This window comes from Salvelinus fontinalis, chromosome 26 (assembly GCF_029448725.1).
Source record: "Salvelinus fontinalis isolate EN_2023a chromosome 26, ASM2944872v1, whole genome shotgun sequence".
NCBI classification, from domain to species: domain Eukaryota; kingdom Metazoa; phylum Chordata; class Actinopteri; order Salmoniformes; family Salmonidae; genus Salvelinus; species Salvelinus fontinalis.
Window position 1 is genome coordinate 28,878,303 of NC_074690.1, and position 14,074 is coordinate 28,892,376.

Below are 14,074 nucleotides of genomic sequence, written 5' to 3' on the forward strand. Positions count from 1 at the left end.
CAGCTGCTTTCCAATCTTTGGGAATCTCAGACGATTCGAAAGAGGTTGAACAGGCTAGTAATAAAGGTTGCAATAATTTCGGCAGATCATTTTAGAAAGCGAGGGTCCAGATTGTCTAGCCCGGATGAATTGTAGGGGTCCAAATTTTGCAGCTCTTTCAGAACATTAGCTATCTGGATTTGGGTGAAGGAGAAATGGCGGAAGCTTGGGTGAGTTGCTGTAGGTGGTGCAGGGCTGTTGACCGGGGTAGGGGTAGCCAGGTGGAAATCATTGCCAGCCATGGAAAAATGCTTATTGAAATTCTCAATTATAGTGGTTTTATCGGTGGTGACAGTGTTTCCTAGCCTCAGTGCAGTGGGCAGCTGGGAGGAGGTACTCTTATTCTCCATGGACTTTACAGTGTCCCAGAACTTTTTGGAGTTTGTGCTACACGATGCAAATTTCTGTTTGAAAAAGCTAGACTTAGCTTTCCTAACTGCCCTGAAAAGTTGCATATCATGGGGGCTATTTGATGCTAATGCAGAACGCCACAGGGTGTTTTTTGTGCTGGTCAAGGGCAGTCAGGTCTGGAGAGAACCAAGGGCTATATCTGTTCCTGGTTCAAAAAAATTTGAATGGGGAATGCTTATTTAAGATGGTGAGGAAGGCACTTTTGAAGAATAACCAGGCATCCTCTACTGACGGGATGAGGTCAATATCCTTCCAGGATACCCGGGCCAGGTCGATTAGAAAGGCCTGTTCGCTGAAGAGTTTAGGGAGCGTTTGACAGTGACCGCAGACCCATTACGGATGCAGGCAACAGCAGAGGTGTATTTATGGGGTAAGTTGGTTAGGATGATATCTAAGATGGTGCCCGTGTTTACAGCTTTGGGGTTGTACCTGGTAGGTTCATTGATAATTTGTGTGAGATTGAGGGCATCAAGTTTAGATTGTAGGATGGCCGGGGTGTTAAGCATATCCCAGTTTAGGTCACCTAGCAGCATGAGCTCTGACGATAGATGGGGAGCAATCAGTTCACATATGGTGTCCAGAGCACAGCTGGGGGCAGAAGGTGGTCTATAACAAGCGGCAGCAGTGAGAGACTTGTTTTTGGAAAGGTGGATTTTTAAAAATAGAAGCTCGAATTGTTTGGGTACAGACCTGGATAGTAAGACAGAACTCTGCAGGTTGTCTCTGCAGTAGATTGCAACACCGCCCCCTTTGACACTTCTGTCTTGTCAGAAAATATTATAGTTAGGGATGGAAATTTCAGGGTTTTTGGGGGTCTTCCTAAGCCAGGATTCAGACACGGCTAGGACATCTGGGTTGGCAGAGTGTGCTAAAGCAGTGATTTTAACAAACTTAGGGAGGAGGCTTCTAATGTTAACATGCATGAATCCAAGGCTTTTACGGTTACAGATGTCAACAAATGAGAGCACCTGGGGAATGGGAGTGGGGCTAGGCACTGCAGGGCCTGGATCAACCTCTACATCACCAGAGGAACAGAGGAGGAGTAGGATACGGGTACGGCTAAAGGCTATAAGAACTGGTCGTCTAGTACGTCCAGAACAGAGAGTAAAGGGAGCAGGTTTCTGGGCGAGATCGAATAGATTCATAGCATAATGTTCAGACAAAGGTATGGTAGGATGTGAATACAGTGGAGGTAGGCCTAGGCATTGAGTGATGACGATGAGAGAGATATTGTCTCTAGAAACATTTAAACCAGGTGATGTCATCGCATGTGTGGGAGGTGGAACTAAAGGGTTGGCTAAGGTATATTGAGTAGGGGTAGAGGCTCTACAGTGAAATAAGACAATCACTAACCAGAACAGCAATGGACAAGGCATATTGACATTAAGGAGAGGCATGCGTAGCCAAGTGATCATAAGGTCCAGTGAGTAGTGAGGCTGGTTGGAGACACGCTGATTCAGACAGCTAGTGGGCCGGGGCTAGCAAGCTAACAGAATGGCCTCAGAGGGACGTCGCGACGGGGGAAGTCTGTTTATAGCCTCCTCGTGCGGAGCCTCCTCGTGTGTTTACGTCGGTAGACTAGTCGTGATGGATTGGTAAAGGGGACCAGTTCCTTGTGGTAAAAGGGACCAGTCCAATTGACAGAATAGGTATAGTGGCCGAAGAAATTGTCCAATGGACCTATTCAGCAAACAGCTGATATGCACTAGACAGCTAGCGGGCCACGGCTAGCAGATGGGCATTCAGGGGACATCGCAACGGAGGGGCCAGTTGAATAACCCCCTCGGGCAGATTAGATTTGTCCCTTACCTGTTTGGAGAGCTCCTCATGGTGTCGCTTGCTTGGTGGGGCCCCTTCCTTAGTGGTGTTGCGGACTCTGGGGCCTTTCAGAACAGGTGTATATTTACTGAGATCATGTGACAGATCATGTGACACTTAGATTGCACACAATTGGACTTTATTTAACTAATTATGTGACTTCTGAAGCTAATTAGTTGCACCAGATCTTATTTAGGGGCTTCGTGGCAAAGGGGGTGAATACATATGCACGCACCACTTTTCTTTATTTTTTTTATTTTTTTTTATTTTCTGAAGCAAGTTATTTTTATTTTTTTTCACTTCACCGATTTGGACTATTTTGTGTATGTCTATTACATGAAATCCAAATAAAAAAATTATTTATTTTATAGGTTGTAATGCAACAAAATAGGAAAAACGCCAAGGGGGATAAATACTTTTGCAAGGCACTGTATCTTATGTATGCTAGCTATGCTAACCAGCTTATACGAACGAGTTAGCATTAAGAAGTCACTTTTTCTAAACCTGAAAAGGGACAACTTCTACATGTAATGCGAAAATAGCCAAATATATCCAAATCAGACTTGAGTAACCACAAAATGGAAATTGAACAACTTGTCAAGTTTCACATTGCGCAAAAATGGATGTACTATCATGAAACATGTCTGCTTGTGCATGGAAAATGTTGTTGACTATTTCTATGTACTAAGTCTCACTAATGCCTGGCTCTCAAATAAATGGATGATTCATATTTCGCTGGGTAAAAAAACTATTCAAGTCACTCCACCGAGTATCATATACACTGCTCAAAAAAATAAAGGGAACACTTAAACAACACAATGTAACGCCAAGTCAATCACACTTCTGTGAAATCAAACTGTCCATTTAGGACGCAACACTGATTGACAATACATTTCACATGCTGTTGTGCAAATGGAATAGACAAAAGGTGGAAATTATAGGCAATTAGCAAGACACCCCCAATAAAGGAGTGATTCTGCAGGTGGTGACCACAGACCACTTCTCAGCTCCTATGCTTCCTGGCTGATGTTTTGGTCACTTTTGAATGCTGGCGGTGCTTTCACTCTAGTGGTAGCATGAGACGGAGTCTACAACCCACACAAGTGGCTCAGGTAGTGCAGCTCATCCAGGATGGCACATCAATGCGAGCTGTGGCAAGAAGGTTTGCTGTGTTTGTCAACGTAGTGTCCAGAGCATGTAGGCGCTACCAGGAGACAGGCCAGTACATCAGGAGACGTGGAGGAGGCCGTAGGAGGGCAACAACCCAGCAGCAGGACCGCTACCTCCGCCTTTGTGCAAGGAGGAGCACTGCCAGAGCCCTGCAAAATGACCTCCAGCAGGCCACAAATGTGCATGTGTCTGCTCAAACGGTCAGAAACAGCCTCCATGAGGGTGGTATGAGGGCCCGACGTCCACAGGTGGGGGTTGTGCTTACAGCCCAACACCGTGCAGGACGTTTAGCATTTGCCAGAGAACACCAAGATTGGCAAATTCGCCACTGGCGCCCTGTGCTCTTCACAGGTGAAGGCAGGTTCACACGCACATGTGACAGACGTGACAGAGTCTGGAGACGCCGTGGAGAACATTCTGCTGCCTGCAACATCCTCTAGCATGACCGGTTTGGCGGTGGGTCAGTCATGGTGTGGGGTGGCATTTCTTTGGGGGTCCGCACAGCCCTCCATGTGCTCGCCAGAGGTAGCCTGACTGCCATTAGGTACCGAGATGAGATCCTCAGACCCCTTGTGAGACCATATGCTGGTGCGGTTGGCCCTGGGTTCCTCCTAATGCAAGACAATGCTAGACCTCATGTGGCTGGAGTGTGTCAGCAGTTCCTGCAAGAGGAAGGCATTGATGCTAGGGACTGGCCCGCCCGTTCCCCAGACCTGAATCTAATTGAGCACATCTGGGACATCATGTCTTGCTCCATCCACCAACGCCACGTTGCACCACAGACTGTCCTGGGCATGCTCCTCATCAGGAGCATGCCCAGGCGTTGTAGGGAGGTCATACAGGCACGTGGAGGCCACACACACTACTGAACCTCATTTTCACTTGTTTTAAGGACATTACATCAGTTGTATCAGCCTGTAGTGTGGTTTTCCACTTTAATTTTGAGTGTGACTCCAAATCAAGACCTCCATGGGTTGATAAATTTGATTTCCATTGATCATTTTTGTGATTTTTGTTGTCAGCACATTCAACTATGTAAAGAAAAAAGTATTTATTAAGAATATTTCATTCATTCAGATCTAGGATGTGTTATTTTAGTGTTCCCTTTATTTTTTTGAGCAGTGTATTATTATGTGAAGGTATGCTAAATATGTTGTTACACACCACAGCTCCAATCCTGATGATAATTTCAAGTAATGTCAATATTTAGCAAAAACTTAATTTGAGTTGAAATGACCCCAAACTGCGTTCATTTAAAAAAACTTTTAGTCATAATTTATTCACTCCCAAATGTCTGAATCATAGGTTATTAATGTGCCTTAGTAAAACCACTTTCCTCATTGCACTGCATGCCGTTTGTGTTCGTCTTTACTTTGTAATTGAATGCGCCAAAGGCATGGCCTGAATCTCTCCCCTGGTCCCTACACTCCACACTACAGATGTCAGATCTTAATTTGAGCCAGTTTGCTACAGAAGTAAAATAATACTGCAGCAACAGGAAATGTTAATTAATATGTGGAGTATAATTAATGGACATTTTTGTAAGGGTTGATGCATTTTTCATAAGGCAAAATCATGTAAAAAATGTTAATGTGGAAATTACAAACCTCAGAAGCCTTTTTAAACCTCATACCCTACACGTGTTAAGTTGTCCTGCAACAGGGTGATCAAATAAAGGTCCTACATCTGTAGTTGATCTGACAGGCAGGAACCGACTGACCACTGGAGCGTGCTTCACTTTTCATTTCTAGCTGGACCCTTGCCAGTCCAGTCCCTTGACTTCACAATGTTCCTTGGCACCCTACCGAGGCGCCTTTCTCAATCAGGTGTCTTGTTATTTTTTAGAACATAGCTATTCTTAGAGGAGGAATCCTTACCCGGTTTGAGTTTTTTGTTCTAGATTTGTCACCTCACGAGATGTTGACTCTTCCGACTGCTTCGTGTCTTTGTGAGAAGGTTAATTACATTTCAATAGCTGGCTGTTTTGGAGCATGTGAAGAAGATTACACTAATGGGCCATAACTATACAGCTATTTTAAATCCTTTAGTTAAATTATATATACTTCCTTTTGTGAAATATTCTTGCATCATTTTACACACAGTATTTTTCTCTACCCAAACATGTTTTGACCAAGCATGAATTTTCTTCAAAAGAGAAGACATGCAAGTGTGGCTGAGGTGGTTAGGTGTACAGAATGAGTAACTCTACCTGAGACCTGAAGACCCATGCTAGCTCAGAGCTCATGCCTAAGTTCTACTGTAGCTCAGTGGGCTATCGTGATCTGGAGTTACACCATTTTTTTACATGAAAGGTTTTTACACCGACAACATAGGTTTGTATCTGTAAACCCCAGGTCCCCAACTATACAAATCGAGAGCGCTGTAGGAAAGAGGTGGAGAGATTATAATCTTGTCATTATCCCAGCCTCAGCAGTTGTGACTGTAACATGTCAGGATTTGGGGAACTGTGTGCTCTGACACAGACTCAACAGGACATGCTGAGGTGCCCAAGTGACTAACTACTGTACCCTGGGTATGGCTGGTTAAAGACCTCTGTGATGACACAACAGTAACCTATGTAAGTGTACACTGTGAGTCACTGTGAGTGAATTGGAATATAGTCAAGTTGATTGCTAACAGATGGTGGCAGATTGACTGGTCAAAACGGTTAACTTTATATAATTTCCCCATCATTCACTGTAGCAGTCTATTTCACAATTTCCGAGTATAATTATTTTTATGTGAAACATCACAAAATTCTGTGGAGAGGAATATGAAAGGTTTTTCTTGTTTCAGGAACAGCCACTAGTTCTGACATGTTGATGTTTCAGCATATGCATTATTCAAATCAAATGAAATGTAATTAGTCACATGTGCTGAATACAACAGGTGTAGCCCTTACAGTGAAAGGCTTACTTACAAGCCCCTAACCAACAATGCAGTTTAAAAAATACGAATAGGAAGAAATAAAAGGAACAAGTAATTAAAGAGCAGCAGTAAAATAACAATAGCGAGAATATATACAGGGGGTACCGGTACACAGTCAATGTGTGGGGGCACCGGTTAGTCGAGGTAATTGAGGTAATATGTACATGTCGGTAGAGTTATTAACGTGACTATGCATAGATAATAAGAGTAGCAGCGGTGTAAAAAAGGGGGTGGGCGGGGCAATGCAAATAGATGTTCAGGAGTCTCATGGCTTGGGGGTAGAAGCTGTTTAGAAGCCTCTTGGACCTAGACTTAGCGCTCCGGTACCGCTTGCCGTGCGGTAGCAGAGAGAACAGTCTGTGACTAGGGTGGCTGGAGTCTTTGACAAATTTTAGGGCATTCCTCTGACACCGCCTGGTATAGAGGTCCTGGATGGCAGGAAGCTTGGCCCCGGTGATGTACTGGGCCATACGCACTACCCTCTGTAGTGCCTTGCTGTCAGAGGATGAGCAGTTGCAATAGAAGGCAGTGATGCAACCAGTCAGGATGCTCTCGGTGGTGCAGCTGTAGCACTTTTTTTTGACGGAGAGGTTGTTGTCCTGGCACCACATGGCCAGGTCTCTGATCTACTCCCTATAGGCTGTCTCATCGTTGTCGGTGATCAGGCCTAACACTGTTGTGTCATCGGCAAACTTAGTGATGATGTTGGAGTCGTGCCTGGCCGTGTAGTCATGAGTGAACGGGGAGTACAGGAGGGGACTAAGCACGCACCCCTGAGGGGCCCCCATGTTGAGGATCAGCGTGGCGGATGTGTTGTTACCTACCCTTACCACCTGGGGGCGGCCCGTCAGGAAGTCCAGGATCTAGTTGTGGAGGGAGGAGTTGAGTCCCAGGGTCCTTAGCTTATTGATAAGCTTTGAGGGCACTGTTCTGTTGAATGCTGAGCTGTAGTCAATGAATAGCATTATCACATAGGTGTTCCTTTCATCCAGGTGGGAAAGGGCAGTGTGGAGTGCAATAGGGATTGCATCATCTGTGGATCTGTTAGGGCGGTATGCAAATTGGAGTGGGTCTAGGGTTTCTGGGTTAATGGTGTTGATGTGAGCCATGACCAGCCTTTCTAAGCACTTCATGGCTACAGCCGTGAGTGCTACGGGTCTGTAGTCATTTAGGCAGGTTACCTTAGTGTTCTTGGGCACAGGGACTATGTTGGTATTAAAGACTCGCACAGGGAGAGGTTGAAAATGTCAGTTAAGACACTTGCCAGTTGGTCAGCGCATGCTCGCAGTACACGCCCTGGTAATCCGTCTGGCCCTGCGGCCTTGTGAATGTTGGCCTGTTTTAAGGTCTTACTCACGTTGGCACGGAGATCGTGATCACACAGTTGCCCGGAAAAGCTGGTGCTCTCATGCATGTTTCAGTGTTATTTGCCTCGAAGCGAGCATTAAAGTAGTTTAGCTCGTCTGGTAGGCTCATGTCACTGAGCAGTTCTCGGCTGTGCTTCCATTTTGTAGTCTGTAATGGCTTGCAAGCCCTGCCACATCCGTCGAGCGTCTGAGCCAGTGTAGTACGATTCGATCTTAGTCCTGTATTGAAGCTTTGTCTGTTTGATGGTTCATCGGAGGGCATAGAGAAATTTCTTATAAGCTTCCGGGTTAGAGTCCCACACCTTGAAAGCGGCAGCTCTAGCCTTTAGCTCAGTGTGGATGTTGCCTGTAATCCATGGCTTCTGGTTGGGGTATGTACGTACAGTCACTGTGGGGACGACGTCATCAATGCACTTATTGATGAAGCCCATGTCTGATGTGGTGTACTCCTCAATGCCATCGGATGAATCCCGGAACATATTCCAGTCCGTGCTAGCAAACCAGTCCTCTGGCTTTGCATCTGCTTCATCTGACCACTTTTTTAATTGACCGAGTTGCAAGTGCTTCCTGCTTTAATTTTAGCTTGTAAGCAGAAATCAGGAGGATAGAATTATGGTCAGATTTGCCAGATGGAGGGCAAGGTAGAGCTTTGTGCACTTCTCTGTGTGTGGAGTAAAGGTGGTCTAGAATTTTTTTCCCTCTGCACATTTAACACGCTGATAGAAATTTGGTAAAAACGGATTTAAGTTTCCCTGCATTAAAGTCCCCGGCCACTAGGAGCGCCGCCTCTTGATGAGCGTTTTCCTGTTCGTTTATGGCAGAATACAGCTCATTGAGTGCAGTCTTAGTGACAGCATCGGTCTGTGGTGGTATGTAGACAGCTACGTATTTACAGATTAGGTAGATGGTGTGGTCTACAGTTTATCATGAGATACTGTACCTGAGGTGTGCAAAACCTCGAGACTTCCTTAGATATCATGCACCAGCTATTGTTTACAAATATACATAGTTCGACTCCCCCTTGTCTTACCAGACGCCACTGTTCTATCCTGCCAATACAGCGTATAACCAGCCAGCTGTATGTTGATAATGTCGTCGTTCAGCCACAACTCCATGAAGCATAAGATATTACAGTTTTTAATGTCCCGTTGGTAGTTTAATCTTCCTCGTCGGTCGTCGATTTTTATTTTCCAATGTTTGCATGTTAGCTAGTAGAACAGATGGCAGTGGGGGTTTATTCGATCGTTTATGAATTCTCAGAAGACTGTCTGACCTCCGTCTTCTCTTCACGTAAATGACAGGGATTTGGGCCTGTTCCCGGGAAAGCAGTATGTCCTTCATGAAAAAAAGCTTCTTCCAGTTCGTGGTGAGTAATCGCTGTTCTGATGTCCAGAAGTTATTTTCGGTCATACGAGACTGTAGCAGCAACATTATGTACAGAATACATTTTTTTTTAAAGCAAACAACGTATGTAAAATGTCAGCCATCTTCTCGCGCACCATGATACAATATTGATTCAAATGTACTGTAATGTAGACTGGAAATTGTCACAATATATATCTTAGGCAAAAATGCATTTCTCACATTATTTTTTAAACAAATTGTTTCTATAAAACAAAATAAACTGCAGTTGAATAGATTCATCCAATTATTTTATGTTTACTGTGAGTGTACTATGATAGCTGTATGAGATTATAAATGGATTACAGTACATTATTATAGTACACTTTAAAATTATCAGAATGGCTATTCTTGACTTCTCTCTCTATATATTATATAGACTATGTACACATTTACCCCGTACCCCTGTAAATCGACTCTGTAACGGTACCCTGTGTATATAGCCAAGTTATCGTTACTCTGTATTTATTACTTTTATTATTACATGTTATTACTTCTCTATTTTCTTTCTCTCTGCATTGTTGGCATTTCACTGTTAGTCTACACCTGTTGTTTACGAAGCATGTAACGAATAACATTTGATATGTCTGTATTAAATTACCATTTTATTAATCTACTTCTTTGACATACTTTAATCTGCATACTGTGAGAGCTGTTTCATAATGGATTAACGGGTTCATTTTTCTAATTACTTGAATCCTCATCTCAACAAGTCCTCTGGGAGAGTGAATAGAGATTAAAATATTTTTTCCAAATGAAATACAAATACAGTAATTGACTTGGTTCTGCAGTTCTTGATATTATGATTTATTTGATAATGTTATGAATATCAAAAGCTCTAGATTTTTGCCCAGGCCAAATGTTTTATCAATCCCTGTCTGAAGCTATAAAAGTGCAATACAAAAGAGAGCTTACTGTAATGTCAGTTAATGACAAAGATGGAAATGTTATTTTATAGAAACCAGTAAATGGTGGGGAGCTATGTCTTACTCCAAATTCTGACTGCAATGTTTCACTTAAATCTCAAGTAGATATGTTGGTTCCCATAATTTACTAGTCATATGTTATCCTTAAATGTCAATGGTCGACAAAAAAGTGGGATTGAAGATATTTAAAATGTTAGGCGGTAATAGTGTTTTAGTAAGAACAGACATAAGTTTGTGTATTTCATGGTTTAATGGTCACTGTATTGATTCCTTTCAGAATGATGGATATCATCCAATCTTGGAATGCCACAATGCAATACTACCACATGCCATATAACAATGATTTCTGTGTATTCATGAAACCAAGATGAATCATGAAATGACACATTAGTGGGCTATCATGTGATAATTAATGCATGTTTCTATTTAACTCACAGTACTGTGAAGATATCAAAACATGGCTTTCACCTTTCTAAAGAAACAATTACATTTGTGACCCGATTCAGGAAACTAGGCGTATGTTGCAAGTCACGACTTCACAGGAGAGCCATTTGAATGTTAAAAAAAATGTTTTTATCAAAATGATTTTTTTTCCAGAAATGCCTTCTTGACCATGTGAACTTTGATGTGCCTTAATAACAAAATCCGCTGCTTCACAGTAGAAGCCTGAAACAAGGTTCTAAAGACTTTTGACATCTAGTGGAAGCCTTAGGAAGTGCAATCGGACCAAATTTCCACTGTATATTGGATAGGCAAAGACTTGAAAACCTACAAACCTCAGATTTGGCTGAGATAATGAGTGGGCTGGACATGCCGAGAGAGGAGTTCGGATTGGTTTGCCATAGAATCTCGGCAGTCTGTGTTGGTAATACTGTCTTTTAAATGTTGTGTAGTGGAGCTGCATAAGTGTGGCTCTCCACTTTCTGGACGATCAAGTTTTAAAATCAGTGGAATTGGAGTATGATAGCTAAAGAGATGGAGGAAATATCTGTCTCCGGATTACATCTTCAAACTAAGGGCAACCGTGGCATGGCATTCCTGACAGGGAGACGCGTACATGCATGATGATCTATACAGGTAAGATAGTCTAGCGTTTAGCTAGCTAACATTACATTACATTTTCAGATATTACAAGTTTTCTAATTTTGACAAAGTGGTTTCATTTCAAGCTAAAGTGTACTGTTAGCTAGCTAGCTAACGTCAGCTGGCTGGCTCCCTAGCTGATGTTATCATTCGTTTCCCAGAGCCGTTTGGTCTTCTAGTTAGAGCCTAATGATAGCTAGCTAACATTGAACATGGTTGGTTAGCTCCCAGCACGGTGGCATTGTTGGCACTGTTCATTGTTGTTTAACTAGCTAATGTTAGCTGACTGGGTCGTTAGCTAACGTTATGTGACGTGTGTGAACTTACACTGCGTTTACCTAGCTAGGTATATTGTTTACCTAGCTAGCAAGCTATATGTCTTAAGCTAAAGTGTACTGTTAGCTAGATAGGTAACGTTAGCTGGCTGGCTCCCTAGCTGATGTTATCATTAGTTTCCCAGAGCCGTTTGGTCTTCTAGTTAGAGCCTAATGTTAGCTAGCTAACATTGAACATGGTTGGTTAGCTCCCAGCACTGTGGCATTGTTGACACTGTTTATTGTTTAACTAGCTAACGTTGGCTGGCTGGCTCGTTAGCTAATGTGACGTGTGTACAACACGCGTTGAATATGGCCGGTGTTAGTAAACGTCTGCAAAAAAGCGTAATGAAATTGTTGCTAACAATTTAGGTTGTTTTCATGTTATCCAGAGGTAAACAAATCATCGGCCAGAGCGTCGATGATTTGTTTCGCTCCGAGAGCGAAACGAGATGGGTGGGGCTAAAGCTTAGGTTGAGGGTGTGAACGATGCTGAATGGGTGTAGACAAAGAAGAGCTCTTCACTAGATAGCAAAACATTCAAAGGTGATTTTCTCAAAAGTGAGTTTACAAGTTGATCAACTTTCAAACCAGAATTACATTTCCCATTGTTCCTCAAATGCAGTGTATGATATACCATTTTGTAGCTCAAAGTCTCTACTTTTATATAATGTAAAAAACACAATTTCAAATTTTTGCTACATAAGACCGAAAATCCAGGTGGTGAGTCACATTTAGCCATTTTGATGAGACATTGTGACTGCCATAGAATCTACTAAGTAAGCTTTAACAGTGGTAAACACACAAGACAGATATCACCCATAGTCCTTCATCTCATATCCCTACTGCTGCTAGGGTTGTAGACTGAATGCTGTCAAACTCTGAGATAAGGCTGTATTATTCACACAGTATCAGATAAGTGGTGCTAGTTCAGAACCATGGATTGCACCAAGCAGACCTCACCACCAAACTTGGCCAATGCAGCGTTTCAAAGTAACTCACTATTACATTATTTATCGTGGTGAATGGCTGTTGATGATCAGAAATGGACTTTATTCAGCTCAGTCATGAAATTGGTTATCATACTTGCTGTAGCTGTTAGCTGTTATTCTGTCTTTGCTCAGCGCTCCCCTCAACTGTAGAAGCTATCAGAGAATGTTCACGTAGTACCATGCTGTGTGAATTATGGATGGATGTACGGTTCAGTAGGTTAGTGTCCCAGCTCATGAGCTAAGTGTTCAGATTTGTGATACTGGCCTGGTTTCTGTAGGATGAGGGTGGTGGTGTGGTTGTGGTAGCCTTACAGTGACCGATACTATAACTAGACTGTGAAGGATCCACTTTTAGTTTGGATGAGGATTTCCCCATGCACTCGCCCCTGTGTTTACTTCTACCCTCTGGAAGAGGAATGTAGGGAAGTATGCCATGTAAAGTGCAGACGTCAAAATTATGAACAATGAAACAGGGATGTATACACTATCTTGCAGAGACGATCGCAAAAGCCTGCTTAATTAATCAACTTGCCAACGCAGCTTCTTATCTTCTAATTGGTAGTGGGTTCTGTTGAGACAAAACTGTGTATTGGTGGAGAGTAAAGTCCTGTGTGTATCGTTAGAAAAGTGTGGGTGTGTGCTCGCTTGCATGCATGTGCATCGCTTTGTGTGCACTGTGTCCCCCTGCTGGGAGGATGGAGCCACTTAAGCCTCCTGAAGGAAAAAGTGCAGTGACTGCAGTCAGACCACTTTGGGCAAGGCCACAGGCTTAAACACACAGATCAAGAGTGGTTACAGCGCGCACAAAAGGCAGTAAAAAATGCATGGGAACGCACAATGCAGTGATGTCAGAGGAATAATCCACTAACAGTATCTGGGCCACTGCAGCTGGGGTGGAGGAACAGAGGATCCTCAGCTATATGCAGAGCTAGGCTCTGTCACAATGGATGACTGAGTGGGAAGAAAGAACTGAGAGGAGGGGAGTGGGGAGGAAAGAGGAGAAGGGAGGGGGGGTTGGATTGCCAGCAGCACATTAGTTGTGGTTCTGACTGACTGAGAGAGTGGCAATGCCAACAGCAGCATTAACTTGAATCATTCCAGCTGACACGGAGAATCCTTTCCATCCTAGAAAAGGGGATTATTCCCCAACAAGGCAACAAAGTGTTTCTTTATTACAGTACAGGCAGGCTGTGAATATGTCTCACATGTTATGCGTCCCAAATGGCACCCTATATATAGTGCACACCATTTTACCAGGGCCAATAGGAATAGGGTGCCATTGGGGGGACGACCTAAGACAACCATTACTCTAGATCAGTCACCCTCCTAGTGGATATGAAGAGGAACTCAACCTGCAGTGTACAACCTGAGATGAGACAGTGAGAGGGCATCAGACTGTACTGCAGACAGTAACTGTTCTCTCTCTACCCAGCTACTGGTGAAACGGGAGAGCGAGATAGATCCGTAAAGCTCATAATCTTATCAGTTTAGCGCAGAGAGGGAGCAAAGTTTGGACGATTGAATTGTCAACATACAGCTTGCAGTACAGTACAGAACTTTGGAGAGTTTGTAGGAAATCGGCATATTAACAGGTTGATCTGGGGAAGAGAAAGATATAACAGTAA

At 43.3% G+C, this 14,074-nt stretch overlaps 1 protein-coding gene across 7 annotated transcripts in view; it reads left to right on the forward strand.

Moving 5' to 3' along the window:
• The window catches only part of LOC129824058 (disks large-associated protein 1-like), a 127,552-nt gene that overhangs the window by 22,260 nt on the left and 91,218 nt on the right, over positions 1 to 14,074 (forward strand). Inside the window, exon 2 of one of the 7 annotated variants that reach the window (XM_055883345.1) lies at positions 9,035 to 9,099. The exons of the other annotated variants lie outside the window; for them this stretch is intronic. The gene's annotated coding sequence lies outside the window, so the exon portion shown is untranslated. The remainder of the gene's footprint in view (positions 1 to 9,034; positions 9,100 to 14,074) is intronic. 7 annotated transcript variants of the gene reach the window in all.